Here is a 16,419-nt window from a genome sequence, read left to right as displayed (position 1 = left end):
TACTCAATTATTACATTAAAAATAAGTATGAAGTGACATCTGCTCTACAGTCTTATTGGAAAACATGCAATTGATTCTGATTAATGACTCATTTTCCTATAATAATGAACTACTTGGCTGCTACAACATTTACTAATTATCATCAGCATACTGTTGTAAGCTGATTAAAAGTTTGCTTTATAAACCACAAGTCAATGTTACAATGCAGAATCATTTTGGTCGTGTGTACTTGTCTTTCACTTGAAAACATTTACAAGGGAAGGGATCACATCAGCTTTGCTGGAGACTTAAGAAAAATAACTGCCATCTGTTTCTATACCATAGTAAGAAAAGATATGATACAACAATTCAACTAGAAATTTACTTCAATGCACCGCTGAATGACTTTATCACAGTTCTAGAAAAATATATACAGATATATTTTAAAGCAATTTCGCTGCAGCTTGCAATTTGCTACACAATACTGACTGATGTAATGACATATTCAGCTGCTAAAATAATAGAAATTCTGTTCTTTCATCTCAGTTCAAGTTTTCTTCTACTATAACCTTTGTCACAATGATGACTAGTACTATATAGAAGCTCGTGTCCACAGAAGGAATCCAATCGTGATATCATAAACTATGAAAATAGAAGCCCTGTTTTAAAGACTAAATTCCCTTGGTTGTCTTGAAGAAGTTTTCTTAATCCATGGAGCAGCTTCCCACCTTTTTTTTTTTTTTTTTTTTTTTTTAAAAAAAAAACAGATGCTGAATGCTGCAGATGTAAGGTTGCTCATCTCTGAGTCTACAACTCTGCAGACATGTTCTCCATGGTGCTGGGGCTGTACAAACCATTTCTTTAAGTTTTCCAGCAGTAACTTTTGCTTCTTTGTAACCCCCGTGTCTCCAACTAAGATGCAACAATTACCTTATTTTCTGGAACCATTTCAATTACATGCTTTTATTTATTTATTTTTCTTTCCAGCTTGACAAGAAAATTTGCTCATTCACTTTACTAATGGCCCTGCACTTCTAGAAGCATACAAACTGGGAGTGAAAGTATGGTGAAATGCAGTAGTGGATACTGATGAGCAGAGGCTGGAGAACAGAGACATGAAAGGTGCTGAGCTCTTCCTTTGGAGGCAGCAGGACGGATCACAATTCAAAGCAGCCTTTACCTTTCCACAGCCCTTGACTGCCACAATCTCAAAAGAAACTCATCTGTATGTAAAATCGTTCAAAGGAAGAAAGTTTGAGGCTATAGAAAAAACAGCTGAAGAAAGGCTAAACTTGAAATGTATGATTTAGTGCCTCTGTCAAAGCCATTAGCCACAAAGCATTCAGGATGGAGATGAGTGACTGAACTAACAAGCACCTCATCAAAATTAAATGCAGATTGAAGTTCTTGGCTAGACTGATGCCTAACAAATCACAGGATCTTGAGGCTTTGAGTGACATGCCTAAAATACATTACACAGCATTTGCGACCCAAGTTCTGTTCAGGCATTTCACACTACCCTAAAGAGAAAAGTCCCCTCCTGGCATGGCCACTTGGCCCTTTCTGCACAGACTTACAGCCCCCTCTTCATTTCCTTACTCACTCCTGCTTTGGCCACTTCAGGGTTTGTACTGCAAAGCCAAATTCTGATGTAAGATTTTTCTAGAACTAATGATGGTTTTTGCTCTCCCATCCCCACTTTAAATAATAAAGAAAAATTAATTTAAATTTGACCATTTCATGTCATTTCAGCAGCTCATCAAGTCTGGTGGCCCTTTCCACCACTTACTGGAGAGCAAAGAGAATAAACACAGCCTTATTGCTAAGCTCTGCTCCTGCTGCAGGTGCCTTGAATTCAACAGCAGTGAGAGCAGCACCTCCCCTTGTCTCTTAACTATAAAGGTTTCACCTGGACTTGATTCAAAGCATTTCATTTATATACCTGGAAGGGAACAGAATTAACACTGTTCTCTTCTCCCAAGCTGCTTCATCTTCAGGATCTTTTGATATTAAAAGGGAACTGATGCTCTCAGAGGAGTATTTAATAACAAGAACAATTCACAGCGGAGTATGTCTCAAAGCATTTTATTCTTTCCAAAGGAAAATACAAGTTAGCAATTTTAGTAGTCCTTTACATCAGGTGTGTAACGAGACAGGGGATTACTGCAAGAAGTCTGCAGTGATTTTAACTTCTGGATTTATGATTTTGCTGGCATTGTAGTCTGGCAGCCATTTTGGTTGCAAGAAGCAATTTGGATTTCAAAAGCAAATTTATTCTTTTCAAGCTACAGTTTTGTCAGAAACAATAGCACAAAATGTCACTGTATTTGAAGCAAGTCAAACACCATTTTTGTCAGCTTGGTTGAGAGAGCAATAATTGAAAGTTATAACTGGATGCCCAGATCTTCCCCCTCCCCTTCAATGCCAAAAACACAGGTAAGGACCCATTAGAGAGGACATCTTTTTTTCCAGAAGTAAGTGTGCATTTTTCTGGAGTGACATTTTAAGACAGGATAAGGCTTCTGGAAGCTGTTCAAGCCTATAACCCCTAACAACACATCAAACATCCAAACAAACAAATTAAAACCTAGACAAGAATATTGGCTGCCATAAGCAGACAGCCTGCAAATCCCTTCTCAATGGAAGGGCACATTCACACACTCTGGGAACATGTTTTACTATGCTAATCATCTTGTTTTAGAGTAAATATGTCAGGAGCAAGACAGGCCAAAACAAATTAAGGCTTTTTTTTCCCCTCCATGACAACTTAACCAACTTTAATCCTGCTTTAAGTCTCAGAGTCAAAAGGATCTACTACGAGTCATCGGAAAATAACCACTATGCAGAGAGAACAAGCTAAGCACTCCCCACTGGGGTAAGTATCTGCCACATTCATAAGGACAACTGAACCAAGTATTTCCAATAGTCTAGAAGAACATAGATGTGAATCTCTCGCTCAAGCATTAAGACTTATAGAAAGACATTGCCTGTTTTCACTTTTCAGACTGATGCACTGAAAAATATAGGATTCAAGGATTAGTTAAGTTTTACAGAACTTAACCTCTTAACGTCTTAACGTATAGGCAATTTTAGTGACTGAAAACATCCACACTTCAACACAGGGGGAATGCACACCAACACAGCTTCATTACTCATTATACAGACATAATACTTACCACATACTGAGAAAATACAGGAAAACCACATCTTTTTTGCTTGCACAGGAACATGAAGAATGCAGCAGAGTTTCCAGATATCATCATCATCATCATCATCCTGACATCATTCACAGTAGCTCTGGATAGCCACGCTGCACGTCCAAGGCCACAAAACCCACACTCCAGCCTGGGTCTTCTAAGTAAACAGCTTTGGCTTCAGAAAAGCTCAGCTCTAGGAGACTTGGCTCTACCCAAGATTTTATTGCTTCCAGGTGTGCCCCAGGGAGCCAGAATCTAAACCCCAATTAGAGCTGATTTGTGCAACTGGCAGCCCTTCCCCAGCTGGCTGCCCTGGGGGATGCTAATGCTGGAGCCTCTTCCCACCTGGCTGGCGACTGGGGTTTGATCCTGGCTACCGGCACCAGCTCTTGGCACTGAGACAGTCAGCCAGAGGGGTTTGAACTCTGCCTTAGATTCAGCAAAAGTTTATCAAATTATATACTTCAAACAAAACATTTAGGTCAGAGTCATAACTTAAAAAAAAAAATAAATTAAAAAATTAGTTCAAATTCTGAGCATTTGACATGGGCTGTGCTGCTTATGAATCTCTACATTTTTGCCTGTAACAAATCTCTCCAGGATGGCACAGAACAGTACATATACCACAATAACCTGTGGTAAGGACAAGGACCAAAATCACAGAATCACAGACTATCCTGAGAGTTGTATCTCCTTTTTCCTGTTGAGGGAGTCTTTAGGTGAAGCTGTGGTGAATGCAGCACCAGGCAATGTATAAAGACATGACATTAAAAATGGGGCCCTGTGAATTCGATACAGAATGTCTAAATCGAAAGTATCAGTTTCTGAGACAATAACTTATCAGAAAACATGGACATATTATGTTTTAATAAGCTGTACAATTTTCCTATATAAACTAATGACTATAATTGAAAAAAATACAATTGAAAAATTATAATTTAATCTAAAATGGGAAATTGTATCACTTTTTTTTTTTTTTCCTTCAATTGAAGTGTCACATAACTGCCAGCTAAGGACAGCCAAAATATCAACAGATTATATAAGCAAGACCAAGCCTGTGCTTTTATGTAATTACATTTGATCTTCCAAGTGCAAATTCAATTCCAGCTGTCAATGAACTTTAATATTTATAAAGAAATAAAATGCACTAGAATTCAGGCTTCTCATCCAGAAGGCATAACATATTTGTAGTAGTATTTACCTTCTGGTATTTTTCATACAAAGTTTAAAATGGAAACTTATTTACAAAATTTACTTTTTCCACAAAATTTACAGCATTAAGAGTATGAAGGTGGGTTGGAGCTGGGCATCCATGTATGGGCCCAGCTACAGCCAGGATTTTCCATATAAGAGAAGTCTTTAGATAACTTGGAGTTATGGCCATTGATTTGTACCTACAGCCTGCATGGAGACAGTCCTTGAGATTACAATTAACTTCATCCATCATTCTTCCCTTCCAGACCTTATCTCAAATCAAAATACATTGCATACAACTGCATATCAATCAAGCTCTACTGTAATAAAATTAAAATGTTCAGTGCACAGACACCAAGTAGTTGTGCTTTCTGAGAAGCTGGAAAAAACTTTGACAGAGCAAACTTAAATGGCTTCTTGAAGCTGGAACAATTCACTATTGAAAGAGTTTAAAATGTACTGCCTGTACCTTCCCTATGCCTTGTGCACAGTTTGTTCTTGTCTCCCTGAAGGAAGCTTATCACACCAAAGATAAACCCAGCAGTGCCTGGCTGTTTCTATCTTTCCTTTGCATAAGCTGTTTTTCTTGTTCTTGAGGAAGAGAATGACAGAACTGAAATTTGCCAGCACAAACTGCAATGTTTTCCTCTCTCTTTGTATCACTTCTGTGTTCTATTTACTGGAGCTAAGAGTTTGGCCTCATTTCTACAACCTTTTATATTTTTTACAACATATGTATATACCTTGAGCAACTAACAAATTCCCCTTGTATTCAAGAAAGGTGAATAAAAAAGGCTACACACTTTACCTTGAAAAAAAACAACAAACACAAACAAACCACAAACAACAATCCCCCAAAAAGTAATACTAAGCTTTTGAATTAGACACAATCTCCTTATTTAATACAAACACTGTAAAGCGAGATTAGACATATGAAAAGTCATTTTTTTACCTGGAACTTCCTCCTTCACATGTAAAGAATTATAACATGTGGGGCTGCCTTGACAGTCAAGGAAGAGTCAAGCCCCTACTTCTTGCCACGAGTAAGAAGGCAGTACAAAAATAAGCACAGGGGAAACAATGTTCTGGGAGGAACAGGTCAGCCAGATAAAGGGAAGATGAAATTTTTGGTACAGCCATATATTTTGCAAGAAAAAATCCCAATATGTTTTGCAGCGAAAAAGCCCTGAAGATTCTTTCATGGATCCTTCTGGGACCAGCAAGCAACCAACTTTTGGGAGAGAACAAAAGGTCTTGCAGCCCAGGGTACTCAAGGTTATTGGTTCTGCAAGATGAAGGATTTATTTATTTATTTGTTTTGTGGCAGTTAAAGCATTGGAGAATTTGGAGAGGCTGACATAGATTTAGAGGGCCTAGAGGGCCAGAAAAACTGCAGTCTGTTAGGCTGATGGATTGGACACACCTATGTATGGAATTTCTGAGATCCAGAAACAATGTCAGTGAACCTGAGAGAACCCCCCTGCATGCGTCTGCTTGAGCAGGACCCTTCAAACAGATACAAGGTCTGTGTCTAAACAGCTTTAACGTGGCATTTCAATATGCATATTGTTTAAGGGCCACTCAACGGGTTCTGCTCAGTATCAGGAGTATCAGGATCTCTCAGTACAAGCATCCTTCTGAGATGTTTGTACCTGACCTTACTCGTTCCTGGACTAAAAATTACGAGATTAAGTATTTATTAAGGTCATTAGAGAAGCATGTGGATTTCTGCCTTTGAGCACTTTAATACATAAAAATGGTGTTTAAAAGGTCCCCTTCATTCTTGGCTAACAGATTAGTATGCTTGCAGACAATTTATTTTTGCATTTAAATTTTTAATGATTTGCAACTTTTGTACCTAATACCCATGTTCTACAGCTGCACAGATAAGGAAACTGGCAAGGCACACAAAGGAAAAGGACCAAAACAAAATATCCACACAAACATACAATCACGGTGTTTTTAAAAGTCATTATGCTCCCTGGAATAAATAAAAGAGCTTCTAAACTGCCTATTCTCATGAATTTTCATAAGAGAATTATTTTCCTTTTCATTGTTATTTTTATACTAACATAAAAAGGAATCTGAGACACCAAAGTATGTAAAAATAAAATGAAGTGCCTTGAATTTCAGAGGAGGAGGAGAGATAGCAGGAAGTTCATAATTAAAGCTGAAATCTTCTCTACCACTTCTTGGTTTGTAATGATCTTCATCTGCCACTTCTGAATGCTAGCTTTTGCATGCTGGGTGAGGTGATGGAACTTAACACAGTGTTTAATGGTGAAGCATGCAGCAAGTTTAGTACTTTTTGTTGGCGTTCGCTTTCTTTCCTTCTTCCTATGACAACCTATGTGGGTTTTCTTCACTCCTACCAGAAAAGAACACTTTTGAAGAGGATGCAGTACCTTTTCTCAGCCCAGGATCTGATTATTTTGATATTAAAATATTGTATTGATCAAGTCTGCCTCCTTCTGCTGCTGGAGCTTGCCAAGATTTCTGAGGGAGCCGAATTACTGATAGGATGTGAGATTAATCTTAGCTGTCACATTTGGTTGGGAAGGAAAGCCAATGCTCACTATGCCCTGTTTCATGCAATTAGACACCTTCAAAGTTGTTTGCACTGTATCTGGAAGTGCAGTCATTTCCCACCATTTCCCTCCCACAGCTCATATTTCTAGTTAAAATGTTAAACCCTCTGTGGCTGACTAGCTTTGCAAACAGGAAGGTGCAAGTTACTTTAGCAAGGCTAAAAAATCATGGCAGGTTTCTTGGCAGCATTTAATAACATCAGAAAGTTCTAGCATGATGCCCAAATCTCCCAGAAGCTGCAGACCTCCAAGCTTTAAATGGGTCTCCTTCTTGGCCAAGTGCAGGCGACTGTCAAGTTTAATATTGTCAACCCCCAGTGTCTCATTTCTCTGCAGACATTCTGCTAGCTGGCAGAATGAAACTTTGGGACAAACGAGTGAGCTGAAATAGGTGGCAGGCCCACACCATGATCTTTATCAGCTGTGTCCTTCACTGTGGTTTATAACTTGGCCTTATTTATTCTATCAATGGCACTACTCCAGTCACATGCAATGCATTACTTCTACGTTTCCAAGAGCCTTACTGCCCAAAGAGTCTGAGCTTCATTTTCTTTTATCCATCTATCTATGAAGCAAAAAGGTTCAGAAATCTTATTGTCACTTTGCAACTACAGGGAAAAAATCAACCACATTCCTCCCCCCACTCCAATCCAAGCATCTTTAGACAGCTCAGCTGCGTTCTGCTTCATTATGTTGATTTTGCTTTTCCTAAGGCGAATAACATGCAATCCTCACAAAAATTGACACGTTGCTGGTAGGGATGAGAAAGTAAATGCATTTTACAAATATAGTAATAATTTTTGCCCTTAAGGCGCTAAACCAAATGCTTCTTTTTAAAAATGACTGCACCGTACTTCTGTTGTGTGAATACTTGCTACCATTGTACAAACAATCAGTTACAAGCTGTGCTAGCAAAATATTTGCCCCTTCTGACACATTTTATTATGAGAGAGGCTTATTAAATTCTCAAGAAGCCTACAGCAGATTAAACTGTTGAAGATTTTTACAATTAGCATACATTACCTAAGAATTCATATATAGTTTCTGAATAGAATCAGATTGCCAAACAACAATCAGGGAAAAAAAAAAAAAAGATACAAAAAACAATCCCAAAGCCACCTCCAGAGTGTAGTCAAAATCCACTATTCAAGGTTGGTTTGGAAAAATAATCAGAATGCAGTTTCCTATGTCAGAATAAAATGAATGTTAGTGAAATGCATGCTAACCAAACCAGATATAAATATTATAAGGAGTTGGGTAATTTTAAAATCCCATCCTTAGCATCTAAATAGACTAATGCTCCTGTTGCTTATTCAGCATTGCTGATTTACAGAGCCCAGTACTATGAATGTCTAAATATTCTGCTGAATTTCTCAGCAAATTCAGTGCTGTCTGTCTGGTTATTTGATGCTAGAGATTGAGCTCATAATAACTTTACCATTCCTAGCTTCTCAAATGAGGCCATCAAGAGCATTACCCATCTTACATCATACCGTGTCTTAATGAAAGGTGACTAGAGCTTCAGGAAAGTCACAAACCAATAGACAGAATTTACATAATCACAGTAATTTATGATACTGACTGAACGCACATGATCCAGTCTAGAGACAACACGTGCTGAAACACACCTTTAGGTAAAATTTGAAGATGAATGCAATTGACATACTTGCAGAAACTGCATACTATACATTTCACGAGTTACTTCCACTGAGTTATTAAAATTTCACTTTGCTGTGACCTTGAATCATGAAGCCTAGCAACCATGCATTATAAACCATCCATTCTTCCCAGATTCTTCAAATATGTAGTTACACAGGTTCCTTTACCCGTGGAGGCTCAGGCTGCCATTAAATTGCAATGTAGCCATATATTTACACTTGAAAGTTTCAGCATTTTATAGCTGATTTCTCAAATGCATATTTTACCATCCGAGCCTCAAACAGTGATATAATTTGATATAGCATAACTGAGACTGTGCTGCTAATTTATTAAACAGGAACAGGTTTAGTGCAGATAATATTGTTGGCTGAAGATGTGCCACCTTACTTTCAGTCACTCCTTTCCACTTAAAAGTCACTTCAGCATGTCTGTCCCTTTGTTTATCTTGCTGTGATCACATACCCATCCATGTCCTGTCCACTCTGATTTTGTCCCCATTTGTCCTTTGTGACTTAGCTTATGAGAGGCTAAGCAAGGGGCAAAATTTCATCTCTAACAATTTATTTGGCCTAATCCTGAATTGACAGCCTTCCTCACAAAAAATGGCTGCTCTTGAGTACATTTTTCATCTGTACTGAGCTCTGTTTGTGAGCTCTGAGATAGCTTTCACAACAGCTTCTCCTTCAGTTTCCTTCTCTCCACTGTCCTGCTACTAAGTTTTGCTTCTCTGTACCCTGTTCTTCTTTCTTTCTGCCATTTTCTGTGCTGCACTGGTGGAAGTTGAGGGCACTCAATTTTTTTGAGCACTTTTTTTTCCTTTTTCTCCCAGTTCAAATTCATCCTATTATTTTTTTTTTCTCCCAATGTTATTGAATTTCTTCATAAAGCACTTTTACTCTCAAAATCTACTGTCTGTCATCTACCTTCTGCCTGACTAGTATCTCTGCCTTTCTCCTCCAGGCCCATTTTCTCAAGATCTGGTCAACTTGTTTAAGGAGAATTTTATAAAATTGTCAGAAATTGCAGTACTTTTTCCTCCTCATTCTTTTATTTAACCATTTTTATTCCAGTCTTTCAACCTAACAGCTCTGCTCTGACCTCCTCCCAGCTAATCTCCTTTTCCCTTTCCTTTTCCCCTCCCACTTCTGAAACTTTCCTCTGCCTCACTCAACCTCAAAAACGAGGTCCCTTGGAGAAGCACTTATTTCTTCACTTACTCTTAACAGTTCTTTCCATCTCTTCTAGGGAGTATCATATTAAGTATTATATTCTCTCTAGATGGTCTCTCAGTGTCATTTTGATGCTTTACCTCAAATAGTCTAGTTTTCTTATCTTTCTACAAGTGCATCCTGGGAATCTGAGAAACTTTGTAGACATCGTCTCTGGTTTATTATTGTCGTTTCTTCTCAGGAATTTGTTGTCCACAACAGAAGCTTACTATGTCAAAGCCAAGAATGAATTTTTCTTCTCACATCAGCTTCTCTATTTTTAGTCACTGTTCTCCTATCAACACAATTATCATCTGGGATTATTCTTTAAGCATTTCCCTCCTTTCCTAGACACAAACTATAGCATACCATCCCGCTGCTTTCCAATATGTCTAATAAGAAAATAGTTTACCAAGAATTTACCTATCTCTTAAGTTTTCTTCTTCAAATCCTTCCAGATCTCCTGAACAACAGTCCTCATATTTTTCTTGTTTATAATCTATTCTTCAATTATTTTCAGTCTGTATACTTTTCAGGATACAACACATACTTTTACCTTTAGACCTATCAGAGCTGTGGGTAACTAATAAGAAGTAGCATTGGCGTGGGAAAGAGATATTTGCAAACGTAAAGTATAGAATACAAGTTTATTTCTTCCCGGAGGTGGAAAATAAATTACATGCCCTAAGCTACCTTCTGCATGACCCTATTTCCTTCATATAAAGAAAGCCCGAGGCTGGTTAAATTTTACTCGGATGGTTGCAGCACAGCAGCTGCAAGGTTGCTCCACATGTTAGAAACATAGATTATCCCGAGTTAGAAGGAATCCAGACGTATCCCCTGACACAGCTTCATGCCGTTCCCTCAGGTCCTATCATGGACCAGAGAGATGCCATTTTGATAACTATATTTTGGTTTCACTCTCCAATTATCTTCATCTCTTACCCTGCTTTTACAATTTAGCAGAGAACCCTATAAAAAGATGGACTGGAACAGTTAAACCACTCAGTATCAGGAACATCAAAACTCCAGCTTTTGACCAACGGTCTACAGAAAATTGATCTCATCATGGTCATGGATCCTAAGGCGTCAGTGACAGACCTATACTCTACTCGACTATGAAGAGGGCAGGGTTTACATTTCAGCACTCAACATATGATGTGCTGTCAAGAGTTGGGTGAAACTCATTATGAAATGAATAGCTCTCACTGTGTTTCTTCAAAAACTGGAATATGAGTTTCTGAAAGGACTGTGAACATAATTTATACAGGCAGTTGGTACAAAGTGAAGTGAAAATTCCTGAATTAACAAAGGAATTAATTAAAAACCCCCTCAGACTACTGAGCTCTTCCTTTGCTAAGCTAAAATATTGTTGCAAATGAAAAATTTATACACAGATAAAACATAGGAGCTCAAGAAATTAACTATGGATGAGGTGCTAAGTAGGAATGACCACAGTGTAATTCAATTTGGCACTCTTGGGTTTCAGGTAAACTGGATTAGCTAAAACTAGAAAAATATGTCAAAGGACTTGAAAGAGATTTAAAGCCAGATGACTGACCAGAATAATGGCACACAGCATTACAATGTACAGCAATGAAGAATGGACAGACTAATTTATACGACGAAACTACAAAATGTCCTTTCTGTTCAACACGGACCATCAATTTAAATGCCAATAAGGTACAAAGAAAGAATTTATAAAGAAGAGGAAAGAACAAGCAGAGGACATACAGTTTCCTGTATTTCTGTCTGTTGAGTCATCTTCTGAGCAAGGCCAGAGACTGGATGCTAGCCTAGAGGAGCAGGTTTGTTCCCTTATTCTTATTTTAAACTCTTTTTTATGAAACCTACACTCTTGACTTCTTAACTCTTTAAACAAATGAACAAAACCCTTACATTATGCTTTATTACTAAGGTTAATTAATCTTCCACAGTTGATGATCACTGATGATAACAAATAACTAATTAGAATGTTTTTGTTTTGCTTTGTTTTCTTTTATTTTCCATAAAAGAAAGTGGGCTGAATGGTAATCAAATCTAGAAGCTAGATAAATCAGCAAAGCAAAACACCCAACTGTCACTTCTCATACATATTAAATATCTTTTTTTTTTTTTTTTTCTCTAGATATTATCAAAATACAATTGTAACAGAGTCACAATAACAAAACTAGCATGAGCAGACTCTGTTAGTTCTTACTATAGTAAGTAACTTTATAGTTTGAGTTTGGATGACACAAAGACTTATGAAAAATACTATCTGAGAAAATGGAGAAAAAAAAAGACTGGGAATTTATTTTTAATAGTTGGCATTTGACAGAAATCAGTGAATACTCAGGCAAAGGATTTCATTTTTCAGAAATAATAATACATTTCGTCTCTATCATTGTAGAAATAAAATATGAAAGAAGCAATGCTAGATCACTTCTACATAATGAAAACAGGAGTGAAACTGTCTCCAGACGCTTTTCGAGGAGCAAAGCCATATTCTGTCACTTGAGATAATCATGAAAGAAAACGATGTCTTATTTCTCTAGTTACAAAAGATAATTGAATAATCAAATAATTTGTAGGCAACTTTATGATATAGACTCTGTTCACAACCTTAACATAACATGAATCTGTCATGCCTTCAAGACAGGAGGTGGTGGTAAAATCAATCTGGTTTTACTGACACCTCAAAGATTGTGCACTGGAAAGTCAAGGGAGTGGATTGTATCTACCTTTCCATTAACAGTTGTACAGACTTAGTACAGTTTGGGTCTCAGATGAATGTCATTATCATCAGGCCACTGAGAGAATTTTGCATAATTAATGAAATATTCATTGGGTCAGACATGGACAGATATCAATTTGACAAGCCAGCAACTAGGGCACTCACCTAGGCTGATGAGACCAAATCCCTTCTCTAATTAATACAGAAAGAAAGAAATAAAAACTACAGACTTTGAGGGAAAGCCATAAAACAAAAGCCAATAGCCACTTATCAGAAGAGCCAGGAGACTGGTCTACTTGAGTCAGACAGCTTGAATCTCTCTTCCTTACATTCTATATTAGAGGTCTCTTTACCAACCTATTCTGAACTGAGACACTTTTTTTGTCAAGAACTATTCTGTACATTCCTAGGAGATATGTTGTTGAATTGACAGGAAAAACATTTTGTCAGAAAACTCTAGAACATACCTACTCAATACTTACAGCTGAAAAGTTGTTTTCATTTTAAGCCCATTTCTGTTTCTACTTTCTCAAAATGTGCCAACATGAAAAAAAAAAAAAAATCAGCAGGGAGCTCAGCTGCGTAAACTGAGACTACAAAGACTGTACAGATAATTCTACAAAGGTAGGAGCTAATCCAAGAATGAAAGGAGCTTGTCCACCTCATGATGCATTGCATTCATTAAAAAATATAAATAAAGTTTTAAGTACTGTACCTAATTTTTATTTGTTTTCATAAAGCTGGCAGTTTCAGACTGACTGCAGTACTAGTTACCTTTTTTTTTTTTTCCTCCTCATATACTAATTAAAGTAGGAAATAAATGTCTGGAACCTGCTAGAAATTTTGACTTTTTAAATTGCAACCAATGAACATTTTGTATTTGCTCACAATAAATCTTTTACGATTTCATTGTTAAAGTAGAGAACATAAATCCAATAATTGACAGCAAAATGGAGGCTTGATAATTCTCACTTAACTAATTTGCAAACTTGTTAATCTTCCTGCCCCTGCTCTTCCACAAAGATTTAAGAGCAGAGATCAGTAGAAATGTTTCCTGGTAATTACACTTCATTAAATTAACAGAAACTATCATGATATATTTCCTATTTACTTATTTATTTTAGACAGCTCTACATTCTAGGTGGCTTAGGATGAATATACAGTCCTTGGTAATTATCAAGAAACCACTGCGTATACACACAAGAAAGGTGAATATAGATCCTCCAAACATGAAATGATCCCATAGGCTTCCTGAGGGCTGCAGGATTGTGAAGCAATAACTCTTCTTGTTTTTAAGGAGCCATGAAGAGGCTAGTTATGAAATAAAATTTGGTCTTTTGTTATTTGCTCTTCTAGCACTGAGAATTTAGCACTGACTTTCATACCAGATTCCAGGAGAAAGAATGAGAGGAAGAACTGAATCCATGGAAGAGAACTTCATTTTCCGTATTAGCTTTTGACGTTCAAAACCCTTTTCAAATCATTAGAGGTTACACAAGAATTTTGCATTGGTGATATGAACTTGTAATTACAAGGCATATTGGCATAGTGTTTTCTTCTTTGACTCCCTTGAAAAAATGGCTGAACACTATGAACTCTAAAATATTACACAGAAATATCAAGATTTTCTCCTTCCCACTTTTAAAGATACTTAAGATGTTCACAGGAATGAAATTGCCATATATTATAAGACTAGTTTAAATCTAGAGGTACAAGCAATATATTTTTGAAGTGTGCTGAGGTATTACTCTTTTTGTCTAAAAAGTTAACGGCATAGTATTGCGTTTTGATAGTTAATTTGCAAGTGGAACAGTGACAGCTGAATAGATATATTTAAAGAAGCAAAACATTTTGGATTGATTTCTAGGCACCATTAGTACTCCGATGTACAGAGTTTTAAACAGACTTTGTGGCTCATGTCCGTAAATAATGTCAGTTGTGGTTCATTGGTTGAATTAATCTGATATAAAATGACTAAATTGAAAATCTGTAGGTTGAGCTCTTGATGAGTTCTGGCAGAGTTCTAAGCAGGCAATCATAAGCTTTTTAATGAAAGGAGAATGATAGAAATTGAAATATTAAAGAAGCAGGATGTAATAGACTAAAAGTTAATTTTGATAACCTAGCTTGTATGAAATAAGAAAAAGATTGATGCAAGAAGCTCCTTTTTTGTATTTATTTATTTTTTGTTTTCATATGCTGTTTCTTTTGAAAGTAAGCCATTAGACTGAACTGCCTGGCTTTGAAAGGGATAAAACACATAAGACTACATTTTCTCTACTACTTCTCATATTAGCTGTCATTCATGCCTTCATTGATAATCTAGTGTGAAACTGGCAAACCTGTGTGGAAAAGGGTCTTAGTAGTAGTTTTTAGCAACCTTTCACACAAAAATGAAAGCAAGATACTTGTGGATGATTTCCTCAGGGTGGTCTTGGGTATAGCTTCATCGTTTTTCCTGTTGAGCTTTTTGTGCCTGAAATGATGAATGATGTTGAACAAGATGTGGAATTCAGCAGAAGTCTGCAGAAAACCACATCCACCTTTAAATGGGTGGCTTTCCATCCTGGCAGAACCATGTAGACAATGTAGAAAGGCATCAACTGTGCACCGTAAGAGGTATAAAAGAAGAGTCTGGCCCAACTCATTAGAAGTTTAGCCTATCGCTATCAATTTCTTTCACTGTTATTGAAAGGCTCTAGAAATAATAACTAGAAAATCTCAGAAGTGTAATGGTAAAATATAGAACAGTTTTATGAACAATAAAGATGGGTGTTTTAAAAGATTGGTAGGTTTAGAAGTTATATATGTTGAGTCTCCATCATCTTGAAGACGCATGATTGTAAAAAGCAGCAAACTGACCAGTATCGAATGAAATGCAGTATTTTTGAAGGCCTAATTTGCAAATTTCATGCAAAATATATTGTTTGTAATATTCACTGCAATTGGAATATATAATGCAATTTATCAAAAGGCAGATTTTAAAATGCTGCACATTTAATACTTTTTCCAATATAATGGGATGTTGGAAATTGAAGAAAAGCTTTAATAAAACTCCTTTGCTGTAAACATCACTCCCAATCTTACAAAAACATGCCTTTTATTAGCACTAAAAAGACTTTTCCATTGAACACATTCATGTCCTGGGGCTTCTACAGAAAAAACAAACAAACAAAAAACCAAAACAACAAACAAACAAAAAACAAACAAACAAACAAACAGAATAAATTTAGAATCTCCAGTAAATAGATTATTGTATAAATAGGGAATAATTTTGAAAGCATTGGAGGTCATTTGTAAACATTAAATAATAATTTCTGATTGACTGGATAACTCAACAGATTTAAGGAAGGGACAGTTAAAAAGGGACAGGGACAAAAGAGCTACAGACATCCATTAAGTATTACAGATTTTCTTCTAGGATTTCTATGGTTAAGATTTTTAGCATATAGAAAATAGAGAGAACTGGAGTCAGGAAATATAAACTATTGGGGTATGGTAACCTTAACCAACTGTGCTATGGTATACCCAGAAGGACTGCAGATTCCAGGTCTCATGAGGATTGATGTAGTCACAGAGAAAGTCAGCCAACAGCTCAAGGCAATAACACATCCAGACCTACAAGGTTAATGGTCAACTGCGGTACCAATCACAGGTATGTGGAGATTCTATACAACTGTCCTCTTGGGTCCCACATCTGAATATACCTACCTGTTTGATTTTTCATAATAGTGATAATGATGATGTGTTATGGTTGTTTGAACAAGTACCGAAAATCCAAGAACTGCCTAGCTACTCCATATGCAAGCCTAACATATTTTTTTACAGGGCCAGGATACACATGCAGTGAATCCCATCAATCTTTATTCATTTGTTCA

At 36.8% G+C, this 16,419-nt stretch overlaps 1 protein-coding gene across 1 annotated transcript in view; it reads right to left on the bottom strand.

Annotated features, from left to right (window-relative positions):
* SPOCK1 (SPARC (osteonectin), cwcv and kazal like domains proteoglycan 1) overlaps positions 1-16,419 on the bottom strand; it is a 286,277-nt gene that overhangs the window by 96,822 nt on the left and 173,036 nt on the right. The gene's annotated exons all lie outside the window — the stretch shown is intronic.

Source organism: Anas acuta, chromosome 14, assembly GCF_963932015.1.
Source record: "Anas acuta chromosome 14, bAnaAcu1.1, whole genome shotgun sequence".
Taxonomy (NCBI): Eukaryota; Metazoa; Chordata; class Aves; order Anseriformes; family Anatidae; genus Anas; species Anas acuta.
Note: the sequence above shows the minus strand (reverse complement) of the source record. Positions and strands in the feature narration are given on the sequence as shown.